The sequence below is a fragment of the Lissotriton helveticus genome, chromosome 4_1, assembly GCF_964261635.1.
Source record: "Lissotriton helveticus chromosome 4_1, aLisHel1.1, whole genome shotgun sequence".
NCBI classification, from domain to species: Eukaryota; Metazoa; Chordata; class Amphibia; order Caudata; family Salamandridae; genus Lissotriton; species Lissotriton helveticus.
The window spans coordinates 1,366,693-1,381,947 of record NC_136063.1 but is presented as its reverse complement, the minus strand read 5'-3'; positions in this window follow the sequence as shown (position 1 = coordinate 1,381,947).

The following is a 15,255-nucleotide window of genomic DNA, read 5'->3' as shown; positions in this document are numbered from 1 at the left end:
GGATAACCTACAGTGGTACGGGGTCGTTGTCGTTCGTACTAGGGCGGTCAGGTGGCACTCCTTCGGGGCGACTTAGGGGCATTTTTAAAACAATTTTCCTGATACAGGTAGCATATAAAGTATAGGCTAAATACCAGGATCTTTAGCGGTTGCTTTAGACTGTACAAAAATGAAAAACACATACAACAAAAACCTGGACTGTTCATATTTGCAATATTTCTGAGTACTATACTTTTTAACCCTTAACTAATCGAGCTGAGCCATTTCACCTGTATTTTAGTTATATCGAAAATAGTGGTCATTTATTCGAAACTTACCAATCTACGCGTGACAACTATGTTTCCTTTTTCCCCAAAAATCTTTAATAAGAATGTCGGTGCACACATACGGGCCTACAACCCCGTGGGCCGGCCACGGAGCAGGCTGGAACTGTACATGTGGGGATACTTATTAGTGGAAAACCGAATAGAGTCGGTGGTCGTTAATTTCATAATAAAAAGTGCGACAAGTGCAATAAAATCATATCGAAACTTCAGTGTGAGCGAGTATCATAAGTGTTGAAATTCGAACTTTCATTAATCATGATGCGTCAAAACTTAACAACAATTCATTGTCCGAATGTTCAATCAGTACCCATCTCATGTCAATTCATTGTCCGAACACATAATCAGTACCCATCCCATATCAATTCATTGTCCGAACACATAATCAGTACCCATCCCATATCAATTCATTGTCCGAACTGACAGTACACATCCCATATCAATCCATGTGTTTAAAAACTGCATACATATCTCATGACACCAAGGCTGAGCAAACGGGGTACAACAAGGAGTTGAAAGTTTCATCTGTACCGGCGGCATTTTGGGTGCAGCCAGGCAGATCCAGGCATAGTCAAAATCTCCACCAACTCGTGGTTGGCCCAGAGCCTCTTTCGGAAGTCCAAAAGTTTCGTTAAAGGGCAACAGAAAGGATCGGCGGTGTGAACCATCAGTCAAAGGGGGAGGGAGGCAACAATTTTTTCTACCGGGTCATACTGGGTTTTCACCGGAACTGATCCGAACTGTAGTCTGCAGGATTTTAGTCATTCAAACTGAGGCTGGCGCCAGCATGGGAGCGCCGACGTCTCGCGGCTACATTTTCATCGTTCCGCGGGCAATCATGGCAGTCATTCCCCATCGGGGGTGTCTGCGGGGGTCGGGGGCCCCCGTGGCTCTTATAGAATCTTCAAAGTCGAGGAGAACACTTCTGTTTGTGGGACTCATTTCTTGATTAACAAGCAACCGGGCCATCCCTTCACGCCGGGCCCGCTCCTGTAGGGTCGATTGCCATTTTACGAGTGGGCGAACCCTTGTCGGGTGAGTGGAGCGTTGGGGGTGCCACTGGGGGTCTCCACCTGGGGAGGTGGGAGAGGCTCGTTCGCGCCGCCTCTCCCTCCCAGTGCACCCCACGGCGTCTCGCTTGACATTTGTTATGGCCGGACCAGGCGATGAAGAAGAGGGGGGGGGTCGGAGGCATGTGCAAGACATCCCCCCCGTGTTGTCGCAGCCATTATTTAAGAAAGAAGAGGAAGGGGCGCCCAGTACGTTTCGGGCCGAGCCTCCGGTTGATGGCGGCCGGACGCTCTTCGCCACGGCCCCAGGAACGGGTCCCTTGGTTCATCCTGGGGACAGACCTTGGCGCGTGGTGCTGCCTCCGGGCTATTCGCGTAGTGGTCTCTCCACCCCCAGGCCTCTTTTTGGAAGCCGGACCTGGCGATTAAGAGGGGGGGTGGGTCGGAGGCATGCGCAAGACATCCCCCCCGTGTTGTCGTAGCCATTATTGAAGAAAGAAGAGGGGACGCCCAGATCCCGTCGGCCTCGACTCTTTTTCTGGCCCACCTTACGCGACGACCTCCAGCCGACGGCTGGCAGCAGGACCCGCCCTACATGTGCCGAAGATCTCGTCTTCCGGATGGGCGTAGCCGCGGACCTGTTGCACTTCGGGAGTTTCCAGAATGGGGGTAGGTATCTGCCGACTTGTATCTATCTCATGTTACCGTTATTGGGGCGTGGCAGGCGGTGGGACAGACATGTTTGGAGCAGTGAGGGGCGGCAAAGCCTAGTTGCCTCGTGGCCGTCGCGATGTCAAGCTTGGCTTCTCTCACCGTTTTCATGTTTCTTATTACGGGCTTATTCCTAACGTTTCTTATTTCTAGCGAAATCATGTATTTTATCGTGAGCTATTTCTAACGTTTTCTTATTTGTAGCGAAAATCAAAAACTCATCAGTGGCCTACTGATTTTACTTGATTCCTTTTGTTTTCCCTAACGATTTTTATATATATTTTTTTATTTTTTATTTGCTAGCACGATACAGCGGCTAATCCGCATTTTTCTTTATATTTGTCCTTTTTATTAGGGGTGCCTTCCGGCCGAGCCGGATGACCTACCTCTAATAAATGGTCCGGGTGGAACTAGTTTACCAATCAGTGGGGAGTAGATAGGCATGACAGATTACAACGGGGGACAAAGGTCCGCATTACCTACCCTTCATTACTTGCAAAGACTAGACAGAATATTTCTATTCCACGTTATTTGCAAACAGAGAATACCTCAAAATAACTATTTCTTGAACAATAAATGTCCAGACAATCAATCAATCAGTGGGGAGAAAAACAGGCATGACGGATTACAACGGGGACAAAAATCTGCATTACCTATCCTTCACTATCTGCAAAGGGGGCAGAATATTTCTATTCTTCCCTGTTTGTAGACAGGGAATATCTCAAAGAGCAATAATCGATAGAAATCGATAACAAACAATCAGTGGGGAGAAAGATAGGCATGACGGATTACAATGGGGGACAAACGTCTGCATTACCTATTCTTAACTATTTGCAAAGAGAGAGGAACGTTCCTATTCATCGCTGTTTGCAAATAGAAAATGTCTCAAAGAGAACCAATACTTCAAGTACAATCAATCAATCAATCAGATGGATAAAGCCATCCTACCAATCGGACGTAAAGATGTCCTACTTAACCTTACCCGGACCGGACCGTGTGGGCAATTCTTCGCCTTCCCTTTTCCAGCGCCCGATCGTTCTCTTTCTCCATGTTTTTACCGCAGCATTCCTGTGGGATTCCAGTCAGGACAGTAGGTCACTTGAGAGAGGTCCGTTCGAAATCGGTGAAGTTCATTCAATCGGCAGCCGGACGAGGGTCCTCTCAAGGCAGGTATACTCCAATCGTTTAGATGTTCACCCCATCGTCTGGACCTCTCTTACCGGACCTTATGTCGCTGATGGACCCCGCGTTGGGACGCCAATTGTGGAAAAGTCAGCCCATAACGCACCTGAAGCCCAGGCTGCTGGCGCAAGACGCCTCTTAGTTCCTATCTTGAACAATTACCAAATAAAGAGACGGGCGCTGGAAGCAGGAAAACAAGAACAGAGTTTGATTTCTCATGAGGAGAGCCTGTCATTTCAGACACTCGCATAGTGTCTTCAGGAGGTGCTCTCTCTAAAGTTTCTCCGAGGCTTCGTCTTTTATACACATGTTTACGATGCACAAACATTCCTTATTGCAATAAAGACGCTTTGAAGTAGGAAAAACATGCTTGGAATCCCAGCTTCAGGCCTATTCCCATATCAGTCGCTCAGATGTCATCCTCCCCTCCTGAATGTAACAAGAGATTGTGATCTCTCAGCCGGACATTCCTACAGGACACGAGGGCAGGAGGGGATGATCAGATCAAAGGTTGGGCAGGCGATAAGATCGGACACTTCGGTTGGTGTATCACGGTTTTGTTATGCTGGGCAGGAAAAAGGTGGGGGTGTACATCCACGAGGCTTGGTCTTAGGACTTGGGACCGGGTCGAAAGGCCAAGTGCAGCTCGGGGGGGTGTGGGTCAAGCAGGAGTGTTACTTCTAGAGCAGGGTCACGCAGAGGGAGAGGGTCTTATGGCCGATGCATGAGCAGTGCACGCAGGGAGGGGTGCCGGGGGGTTAGCAAACGGGCAGAGAGGCCATGGAGCCTAAAATGGCTGTCGTGTACGTGTGTGCATGGGGCTATGCTGGTGGGATAACACAGTCAGTGTTTCGCGATATCCGTTCTGCATACAACAAGGGGTACAGCGAACACAGATGAACGCCGCTTATGTGCATATACATCGCCATTTTCAACAAGCTGTGGGCACTCCCTTTGGTTCGTCTTATAAGACAGACTCCTTTGTATTTGTCAACCAATTCATTTTTTTATTTCTTTAGAATTTCAATGAATATCAATTCAGTTCATTACATTCATTTCAAGTTGCATGTAATTCAAGTCTTTTCAACAACTATGCGCTGTTGACAACGATGCTCCAATGCATTTCGGGCTGGGATCGCCCTTTCTCAAGGAGCTCTGAAAATAAGAACATCACTCATTTGTATCTCAATTCAACATTGTGACGACTCACATGGTAAATCAACTCACATAATAAAGTAAACGTTTACGCATAGGTAATCCACTCTAAATCAACCAATGTCGATGCATTAAAAAGTGTGTTTACAGGTAATCATAAACCATGATAAAGACCGTGTTTCATGAGCTCAGGTGACATGTGCGCGTTGTACAGATGCTACTCGTGGTTACCAAGCAGTGAATATTTAGTGGTGAAAGGGTCATAACAAAAGTGAGGGGGTTATAACAGAAGTGAGAGAAGCCTAAATTGAAAAATGCTCACGTGGTTTGCCGATCAGCTTTGGAGTTCGCAAAGGCTGAAAAAATAGTTAACACGCGGTTAGGGTGGTGATCAGATTATCCGGGTACCAAGCGTAAAAATACGCTCTGGAAGAAAATATGACTTACCGAAGGGTTTCAAACCGGGTACATTGAAGTCTCCATTATGTTCGGTTCGCTTCACCTGTCGGTGCTGGCGAGTGCGTGTAACCCGTGCTCGTTTGTGTAGCCTTAGGGAAAGGACTTCTGTTTAACGGTGCATTAGGGGACATAAACGAAGGACTAATGCCCAAGATTGCGGCGGTGGCCATCTTGGAGTGGGGGAAGGAAACGGAATGATAAAAAAGAATAAAGATATCAATGGCCATCTTGGAGTGGTGGAAAAAGGCGGAATGATGAAAAATCAATAAAGATATCGATGTGAGAAATGTGGAGAGTGGTTTGAAAATGTTTGGAATGGTGTAAAAACAATGGTATTAACAATGGATCACATGATGAATGACAAGAGGCATTTAAAGTCATGTAAACAAAAATGTAAGCCAAAATATACATTAGCACAAGAGTATCGTGTCCATACGTACCATTAGGTACTTATAAAAAACAACTTAGTTCGATACGGTCATTAAGACCAAAAGGCTTCAGTGATTGCAAGCGATAGATCCAAGCAGTTTCTTTTTGTAAAAGTATTTTGTTGTTGTCTCTTCCTTCTTTTTTTTTTTTGCGATCATTTCCAACACCATGAATTTCAGTTGTGCTATATTGTGTTTATGTTCCATAAAGTGCATGGCCACGCTGGATCTTTCTTGTTTTGTCCTGATGTTCGACTTGTGTTCATTCAAGCGGGTTTTGATCTTTCTTTCTGTTTTTCCTATATAGATTTTTCCACAAGGACATTTTAGCAGGTAGATTAAGTTAGAAGAGTCACATGTTGCGTTTACATTGATTTTGATTTCTGTGCCCTTCATTGGATGGTTTATTTTATTGCCTTTGATGATATTGTTACAACTGTTGCAGTTGAAGCAAGGTCTAGTGCCTTTATATGTGGTTTGTTGCGGTGTTTCTTTTGATAAGATCTCTCTGATGTTGTTTGCTCTGGTGTACGCAAAAATTGGCGGATCTTTGAAAAGGTCTTTGAAATCCGGTTCTGAAGATAAGATTCTCCAATGTCCCAATATGATTTTTTTGTATCTTCCACTGAGTGTGGAGTACTTGGATACTATTACCATCCTTGTGTCTTCTTTTTTTGTGGCTCTAGTGAGTGTCTTTTCACGTGGGATCAAAGAGACTTTGTTCATAGCTTCATTTACTATTACAGGTGGATAACCTCTTTCACGGAATCTTAAGGTCATTTCAGTTAACCGTTTGATGCATACTTCTGGATCTGAGACGATGCGTTTCACTCGCAACATTTGGCTGAAAGGTAGATGGCGTTTGAGTGAGTTCTGGTGAAAACTAGAATAATACAGAGTATTGTTACGATCTGTCTTCTTCCTAAAGAGGTCTGTTTCCAAACCTGTGGTAGACCTTGTAATAGCGACATCAAGAAAATTAATTGATTTCTCATTTATTGTCCATGTGAGTTGGATTCGTTGGTCTTTGGTGTTGAGTATATTCAGTTCATTCTCTAGTTGATTCTTTGAGCCATTCCAGATGAAAAATAAATCATCAATGTAACGTGTGTACATAAGCAAGTTGTTTGTCCATTCAGGATTATCATAGATGTGCGTTTGTTCGAAGTTTGCCATATATATATTTGCATACGTCGGTGCGGCGCAATTGCCCATGGACATGCCCGACAACTGTTGGAACCATTGGCCGTTGTGAGTGAAATAGCTGTGGTATAGCGTAAAAATCATGAGTTCCATGAGTAAGACTTGCATAGGTTCCGGGATATCGCTGTTTAACAAGATTTTTTCCACTGCGTCAATTCCTCCACCATGTGGGATAGACGTGTACAGGCTTTTCACATCTGCTGTGCAAAGTATCAGATTGTCGTTTTCATTGATTCTGACTTCTGAGAGTTTGAGTAAAAACTCAGTGGTATCTTTCACATAACTTTTTAGGCTTTTGACAAAAGGTTGAAGGTAACGATCGAGGAATTTTCCTATGGGCTCATGAAGAGACCCTTTGGTAGAGACAATCGGCCTCACCGGTGGATCCATCAAGCATTTGTGGATTTTCGGCAGTATGGTTATTGTTGGGCTTCTAGGATGTTCAACCAATAAAAACTTTTTAGTGCTTTCATCAATTATTTGTTGTTCATGTGCTTTGGTGACAATCGTGACTAGTGTGGTTTTGTATTGGCCGGTGGGATTGGATTCCAATGTCATATATGTGTCAGGATCCGAAATATGTTCATGCATTTTGGCCTCATACATGCTGGAATTGATAACGACGAGTGCGCCGCCTTTATCTGCCTTTATACATTTGATTGCTTTATTGTCAGCGATTTTTCTTAACGTACCGTAATCTTTGTGTGTAATGTTTCTTTGGTTGGTTTTTTTGTTGAAATTGATTTTCTCCAAATCCTGTTTGACTAGTGTCTCGAAAGTATCTATACTTTTATGACTAATCGGTGGCATGTAGGAGCTGGATGGGCGTAGACCACACAGTTGGTCCGGTTTCTTTTCCGTTGCCGGTGGAAGCACATTTTCAAAGAAGTGGCGTAGCCTTAATTTGCGTGTTAGTTTGAAAGTGCTTGTCTCCAATTCCAGGTGGTTGGTGTAAGTGGTTGGAATAAATGATGTGCCTTTTTGTAAAAGATTCATTTCATGATTTGACAATTTGATATCTGAAATGTTGATTACTAACGATTCCCTTTCTTTCTGTTGTCCTTCTTGACACTCCTTGTGGTTGGAGCTTCTTTGTCTTTTTCTCTTACTCCGCCTGGGTCGTCGGTTTCTTGTGGGCCTCCCCCTAAAAAAGGACCAGATGTTGATGCATTCTCCTCTAGTTGGATTGTAGTGTGTTCTCTATTCCTGTTCTCATCAAATGTTGTCTTTTTAAGTGGACGGTTGGAAACATCACTTCCAGATGAGGATGTGTCTGTGTGTTGGCTGAATGGTTTATTGCGGCGGCGTTGTGCGTATATGTCAGCCCAGGTATAAACCTCATCTAATTTATAATCGAGCGTATCGCGTCGAAATTTCCAGATTTTTCGGTCATTGATGTCTTTGGTGTGTTTCTCTAGTTGTGTTTTCACGTCTTCTAGCATTTGAGTTAGTTCTTCTGATGACGTGAATCCTTTTAGTTCATTTTCCACTTCATTAATTTCATGCGTCAAATCTGTGAGAATTGTGGACAATTCCTCTATGATGAGAAGGATTAGATCGAGGCTACATTTATTCAAAATAGCATTCCATTTGGCTTGAAAGCTTTTTGAGTTTTTACAAAGGGAAGGCTTAAGCGCGATTCTGAGTCCACGGGGAATGCGTAAAGCTTGGTGATATTTGATTAATGTTTTGGCATGTAGTTGTTGGCTGATCCTGCGTTCAGATAAGTAAAGAAGATGTTTGACACATTGTTCTCTTGTGCGGCTGGTGGTTTCTTGTGATAAGTCATTACTAATCAGAGCATAGATGCGTTCTTTCTCTTCATCTCCATATGCCAAAAGGCTGGCTCTGGCATCTGTTGTTTTGGAAATTTCCTCGTATTGCATTGTTAGGTTTAACTGCGTGCTACCGCCTTGAGGGCGGAAAATAGTTATACAAAAAACAATAAGTGCGGTGCACAGCGGGTTGGTTTCTTAGAACCTATTTGTAAAGGGTGTGATTTGGATTCTTTTCTGTGCGGGTGCTCCTGCTGGTGGCGTAACCGTCCGTTTGCGCCAATACGTGAAATCAACAACGTGTGCACACAGCTTGTGTGCACATCCCAGCTGTGGGCACTCCCTTTGGTTCGTCTTATAAGACAGACTCCTTTGTATTTGTCAACCAATTCATTTTTTAATTTCTTTAGAATTTCAATGAATATCAATTCAGTTCATTACATTCATTTCAAGTTGCATGTAATTCAAGTCTTTTCAACAACTATGCGCTGTTGACAACGATGCTCCAATGCATTTCGGGCTGGGATCGCCCTTTCTCAAGGAGCTCTGAAAATAAGAACAGCACTCATTTGCATCTCAATTCAACATTGTGACGACTCACATGGTAAATCAACTCACATAATAAAGTAAACGTTTACGCATAGGTAATCCACTCTAAATCAACCAATGTCGATACATTAAAAAGTGTGTTTACAGGTAATCATAAACCATGATAAAGACCATGTTTCATGAGCTCAGGTGACATGTGCGCGTTGTACAGATGCTACTCGTGGTTACCAAGCAGTGAATATTTAGTGGTGAAAGGGTCATAACAAAAGTGAGGGGGTTATAACAGAAGCGAGAGAAGCCTAAATTGAAAAATGCTCACGTGGTTTGCCGATCAGCTTTGGAATTCGCAAAGGCTGAAAAAATAGTTAACACGCAGTTAGGGTGGTGATCAGATTATCCGGGTACCATGCGTAAAAATACGCTCTGGAAGAAAATATGACTTACCGAAGGGTTTCAAAACGGGTACATTGAAGTCTCCATTATGTTCGGTTCGCTTCACCTGTCGGTGCTGGCGAGTGCGTGTAACCCGTGCTCATTTGTGTAGCCTTAGGGAAAGGACTTCTGTTTAATTGTGCATTAGGGGACATAAACGAAGGACTAATGCCCAAGATTGCTGCAGTGGCCATCTTGGAGTGGGGGAAGGAAACGGAATGATAAAAAAGAATAAAGATATCAATGGCCATCTTGGAGTGGTGGAAAAAGGCGGAATGATGAAAAATCAATAAAGATATCGATGTGAGAAATGTGGAGAGTGGTTTGAAAATGTTTGGAATGGTGTAAAAACAATGGTATTAACAATGGATCACATGATGAATGACAAGAGGCATTTAAAGTCATGTAAACAAAAATGTAAGCCAAAATATACATTAGCACAAGAGTATCGTGTCCATACGTACCATTAGGTACTTATAATAAACAACTTAGTTCGATACGGTCATTAAGACCAAAAGGCTTCAGTGATTGCAAGCGATAGATCCAAGCAGTTTCTTTTTGTAAAAGTATTTTGTTGTTGTCTCTTCCTTCTTTTTTTTCGATCATTTCCAACACCATGAATTTCAGTTGTGCTATATTGTGTTTATGTTCCATAAAGTGCATGGCCACGCTGGATCTTTCTTGTTTTGTCCTGATGTTCGACTTGTGTTCATTCAAGCGGGTTTTGATCTTTCTTTCTGTTTTTCCTATATAGATTTTTCCACAAGGACATTTTAGCAGGTAGATTAAGTTAGAAGAGTCACATGTTGCGTTTACATTGATTTTGATTTCTGTGCCCTTCATTGGATGGTTTATTTTATTGCCTTTGATGATATTGTTACAACTGTTGCAGTTGAAGCAAGGTCTAGTGCCTTTATATGTGGTTTGTTAAGGTGTTTCTTTTGATAAGATCTCTCTGATGTTGTTTGCTCTGGTGTACGCAAAAATTGGCAGATCTTTGAAAAGGTCTTTGAAATCCGGTTCTGAAGATAAGATTCTCCAATGTCCCAATATGATTTTTTTGTATCTTCCACTGAGTGTGGAGTACTTGGATACTATTACCGTCCTTGTGTCTTCTTTTTTTGTGGCTCTAGTGAGTGTCTTTTCACGTGGGATCAAAGAGACTTTGTTCATAGCTTCATTTACTATTACAGGTGGATAACCTCTTTCACGGAATCTTAAGTTCATTTCAGTTAACCGTTTGACAACTTCTGTTTAACGGTGCATTAGGGGACATAAACGAAGGACTAATGCCAAAGATTGCGGCGGTGGCCATCTTGGAGTGGGGGAAGGAAACGGAATGATAAAAAAGAATAAAGATATCAATGGCCATCTTGAGAAAACAATTAATTTTCTTGATGTCGCTATTACAAGGTCTACCACAGGTTTGGAAACAGACCTCTTTAGGAAGAAGACAGATCGTAACAATACTCTGTATTATTCTAGTTTTCACCAGAACTCACTCAAACGCCATCTACCTTTCAGCCAAATGTTGCGAGTGAAACGCATCGTCTCAGATCCAGAAGTATGCATCAAACGGTTAACTGAAATGAACTTAAGATTCCGTGAAAGAGGTTATCCACCTGTAATAGTAAATGAAGCTATGAACAAAGTCTCTTTGATCCCACGTGAAAAGACACTCACTAGAGGCACAAAAAAAGAAGACACAAGGATGGTAATAGTATCCAAGTACTCCACACTCAGTGGAAGATACAAAAAAATCATATTGGGACATTGGAGAATCTTATCTTCAGAACCGGATTTCAAAGACCTTTTCAAAGATCCGCCAATTTTTGCGTACACCAGAGCAAACAACATCAGAGAGATCTTATCAAAAGAAACACCGCAACAAACCACATATAAAGGCACTAGACCTTGCTTCAACTGCAACAGTTGTAACAATATCATCAAAGGCAATAAAATAAACCATCCAATGAAGGGCACAGAAATCAAAATCAATGTAAACGCAACATGTGACTCTTCTAACTTAATCTACCTGCTAAAATGTCCTTGTGGAAAAATCTATATAGGAAAAACAGAAAGAAAGATCAAAACCCGCTTGAATGAACACAAGTCGAACATCAGGACAAAACAAGAAAGATCCAGCGTGGCCATGCACTTTATGGAACATAAACACAATATAGCACAACTGAAATTCATGGTGTTGGAAATGATCGAAAAAAAAGAAGGAAGAGACAACAACAAAATACTTTTACAAAAAGAAACTGCTTGGATCTATCGCTTGCAATCACTGAAGCCTTTTGGTCTTAATGACCGTATCGAACTAAGTTGTTTTTTATAAGTACCTAATGGTACGTATGGACACGATACTCTTGTGCTAATGTATATTTTGGCTTACATTTTTGTTTACATGACTTTAAATGCCTCTTGTCATTCATCATGTGATCCATTGTTAATACCATTGTTTTTACACCATTCCAAACATTTTCAAACCACTCTCCACATTTCTCACATCGATATCTTTATTGATTTTTCATCATTCCGCCTTTTTCCACCACTCCAAGATGGCCATTGATATCTTTATTCTTTTTTATCATTCCGTTTCCTTCCCCCACTCCAAGATGGCCACCGCCGCAATCTTGGGCATTAGTCCTTTGTTTATGTCCCCTAATGCACCGTTAAACAGAAGTCCTTTCCCTAAGGCTACACAAACGAGCACGGGTTACACGCACTCGCCAGCACCGACAGGTGAAGCGAACCGAACATAATGGAGACTTCAATGTACCCGTTTTGAAACCCTTCGGTAAGTCATATTTTCTTCCAGAGCGTATTTTTACGCATGGTACCCGGATAATCTGATCACCACCCTAACCGCGTGTTAACTATTTTTTCAGCCTTTGCGAACTCCAAAGCTGATCGGCAAACCACGTGAGCATTTTTCAATTTAGGCTTCTCTCACTTCTGTTATAACCCCCTCACTTTTGTTATGACCCTTTCACCACTAAATATTCACTGCTTGGTAACCACGAGTAGCATCTGTACAACGCGCACATGTCACCTGAGCTCATGAAACACGGTCTTTATCATGGTTTATGATTACCTGTAAACACACTTTTTAATGTATCGACATTGGTTGATTTAGAGTGGATTACCTATGCGTAAACGTTTACTTTATTATGTGAGTTGATTTACCATGTGAGTCGTCACAATGTTGAATTGAGATGCAAATGAGTGCTGTTCTTATTTTCAGAGCTCCTTGAGAAAGGGCGATCCCAGCCCGAAATGCATTGGAGCATCGTTGTCAACAGCGCATAGTTGTTGAAAAGACTTGAATTACATGCAACTTGAAATGAATGTAATGAACTGAATTGATATTCATTGAAATTCTAAAGAAATAAAAAAATGAATTGGTTGACAAATACAAAGGAGTCTGTCTTATAAGACGAACCAAAGGGAGTGCCCACAGCTGGGATGTGCACACAAGCTGTGTGCACACGTTGTTGATTTCACGTATTGGCGCAAACGGACGGTTACGCCACCAGCAGGAGCACCCGCACAGAAAAGAATCCAAATCACATCCTTTACAAATAGGTTCTAAGAAACCAACCCGCTGTGCAAAGCACTTATTGTTTTTTGTGCAGGAAGGGACATTAAATATTCATTATTGATGTTTTGCTCCTTCTATGTGGGCTGCAGAATGCAGCCCACATAGATGGAGAACATACCGAGGAGAAATACGAGTATTTCTCCTTGTTGCACCACATTAACGCCTCCTTTTGAAAGGTGTTAGTTTTTGGCGTTGCCTCAGATTTACAGATCCTTGTAAATCTAGGGCAGTGTCAAAAAGCACAGTAACAATCATTACAAGCCTCTTTGCTGCAGAAAACTGCGCCGAGGAGAGCCATATTTACAAGGTGACGTTAAGCTACCTGAAGTGGCTTAGCACCCTGTAAATATGGAGCAGGGCACTGCGCCACCAAAGCATCAGAAAAGGTGATTCTCAGGTCGTGCCGTGCCCTTGTAAATATGCCCCGTGGTTACTGAGAAGAGTATAGGGTCTTCACGTATGGGACTGTACCCGTGCAGGTGGTGTGCACTGCGCCCCCATACCTGGATGTGTGGCTCACGTCAATCTCACACATAGATCATTGGGAGAACTGAGTGTGCACTATCAGACGCCACCGTCCTTGCACAGGACCGCGTGCTCCTGGTTGCACTGCTATGAGCGTGAGGCACATGCAACCTGTTAGCGATTGAAAGCAGTCGCTAGCGCCTATTAGCAAGGCAGGCTGTGCAATTACAAAAGATTATCGCAGAACCTAACGCCTGCTCAGACCATGACTTAACCTGTATATCCAATGGAGGTTGATATTCAGGTTAAGACCCCATTAGTGTTAATGCCTGAACATCGCTGGATTTCCAGCGATATTCACGCATTGAGCCGCTATCGCTGGATATTTTATTGCATTAGAGATAAACGTTGTTAATAGCATGTTATCTCTGCGATAATATCCGGCGATAGACAGCGAGAAAAAAAAGCGCTCAGCGCATTTAGCGATAAATATTGCTATTTGTTGCTAATATGCCCATGAGTTAATCCGAAGAGCCAGGTCTTGGGGTTCTTCCTGAACTGCGTCAGCGAGGGTGATTTCCTGAGGTGGAAGGGAGGGTGTTCCGTGTGTTTGAGGCGAGGTAGGAGAAAGACATTCCCCTGGTTCTGCACCTGTGGATTTATGGGACAGTAGCCAGGGAAAGCTGGGCGGAGCGGAGATGTATGTTGGGTACCTGGAATCTGAGTCCGTGATTCAGGTATGCCACCGCAGCATGTTTTCCAAGAGGTGGGATCATGGAAGGTGATTTGCATATATTCCGTGAGGCACATGAGCATACGCACTGGCACACACTCGCAAATGCATGCAAACATGCATATAATCACACATGCCCCATGAGTTTGTGACATTCTGGTGAATAATGCAAAAAGATCTGGATTTTTTTCTGAATGGTGTCATTTTTATAGAAAAAATATTGAAGATCATATTTGGTCATTATTTCTGGCACACTTTTTAATTAAGGGTGAGCACGACGGTAGACCCTGCTCCGTTGGCGGTTGAAGGAGTTTTTGCAGAACTCCGTGCTCCAAGCGGACCATTGAGTTGAAAAACTCTGTGAAGTCGACTGGCGGAGTTAAGTTTGCCACCTGTGATGTTACAACGCCCACCCCTAGATATGATTACAAATGCTTTATTTACATGTTTATTGACCAACATTGCATTGATTTCCTGACTACTTCACAAAGCCAATAGGATTCTCTTTTGTATTGATATAGCCACCCCTTGATAAAACTTATAGGCCAGTCTTTTATATATTGACAGTGATTCACATTTAAAAAACGAAGAAATTCACTGAAAAAAAAACTATGATTAAAGTGCGATAATAGTTAGGTGACAGTGACAGTTACAACATGATATTTAAATAGAAACAAACACTGAAATGAACTCGTGATAGTTAACTCAATTTACTATACGTCGTGCCTTGAAGCAGCCATTACTCGTGCCCCCACCATGCACGGCTCATACCTTCACATGTAGTTTCGCTCATGCCATGTTCGACGGCAGCATTGATAACGTCACTGATGACATCTAAAATGACATAATTTGTATTGTATTGTATTGTATTGTATTCCGCAGTTGTAGAGCGCACTGTGACCCTACGGGTATCCTGGTGCTTGAACACGTGAAATTAGTTAACCTCGCGTGTAGTGGCAAGTACAGGATCAAAAGAAAGATGAGAAAGTCACGGCCATATACTTACGACCTAGGAAAGCGACAGGTCTTTAACTTCTTTCTAAACGGCAGCAGGTAACCTATCTGTCTGAGCTCGGCTGGGAGTTTGTTCCAGGCCAAAGCTGCTGCCATACTGAAAGCTCTTCCTCCAGATCTAGCTCTTCTAGCCCTGGACAGTCTCACCAGTTTAGCTGATGAGGAGCGAAGGTTACGTGGGGAGACATACCATTCAAATCTGCTCTGTA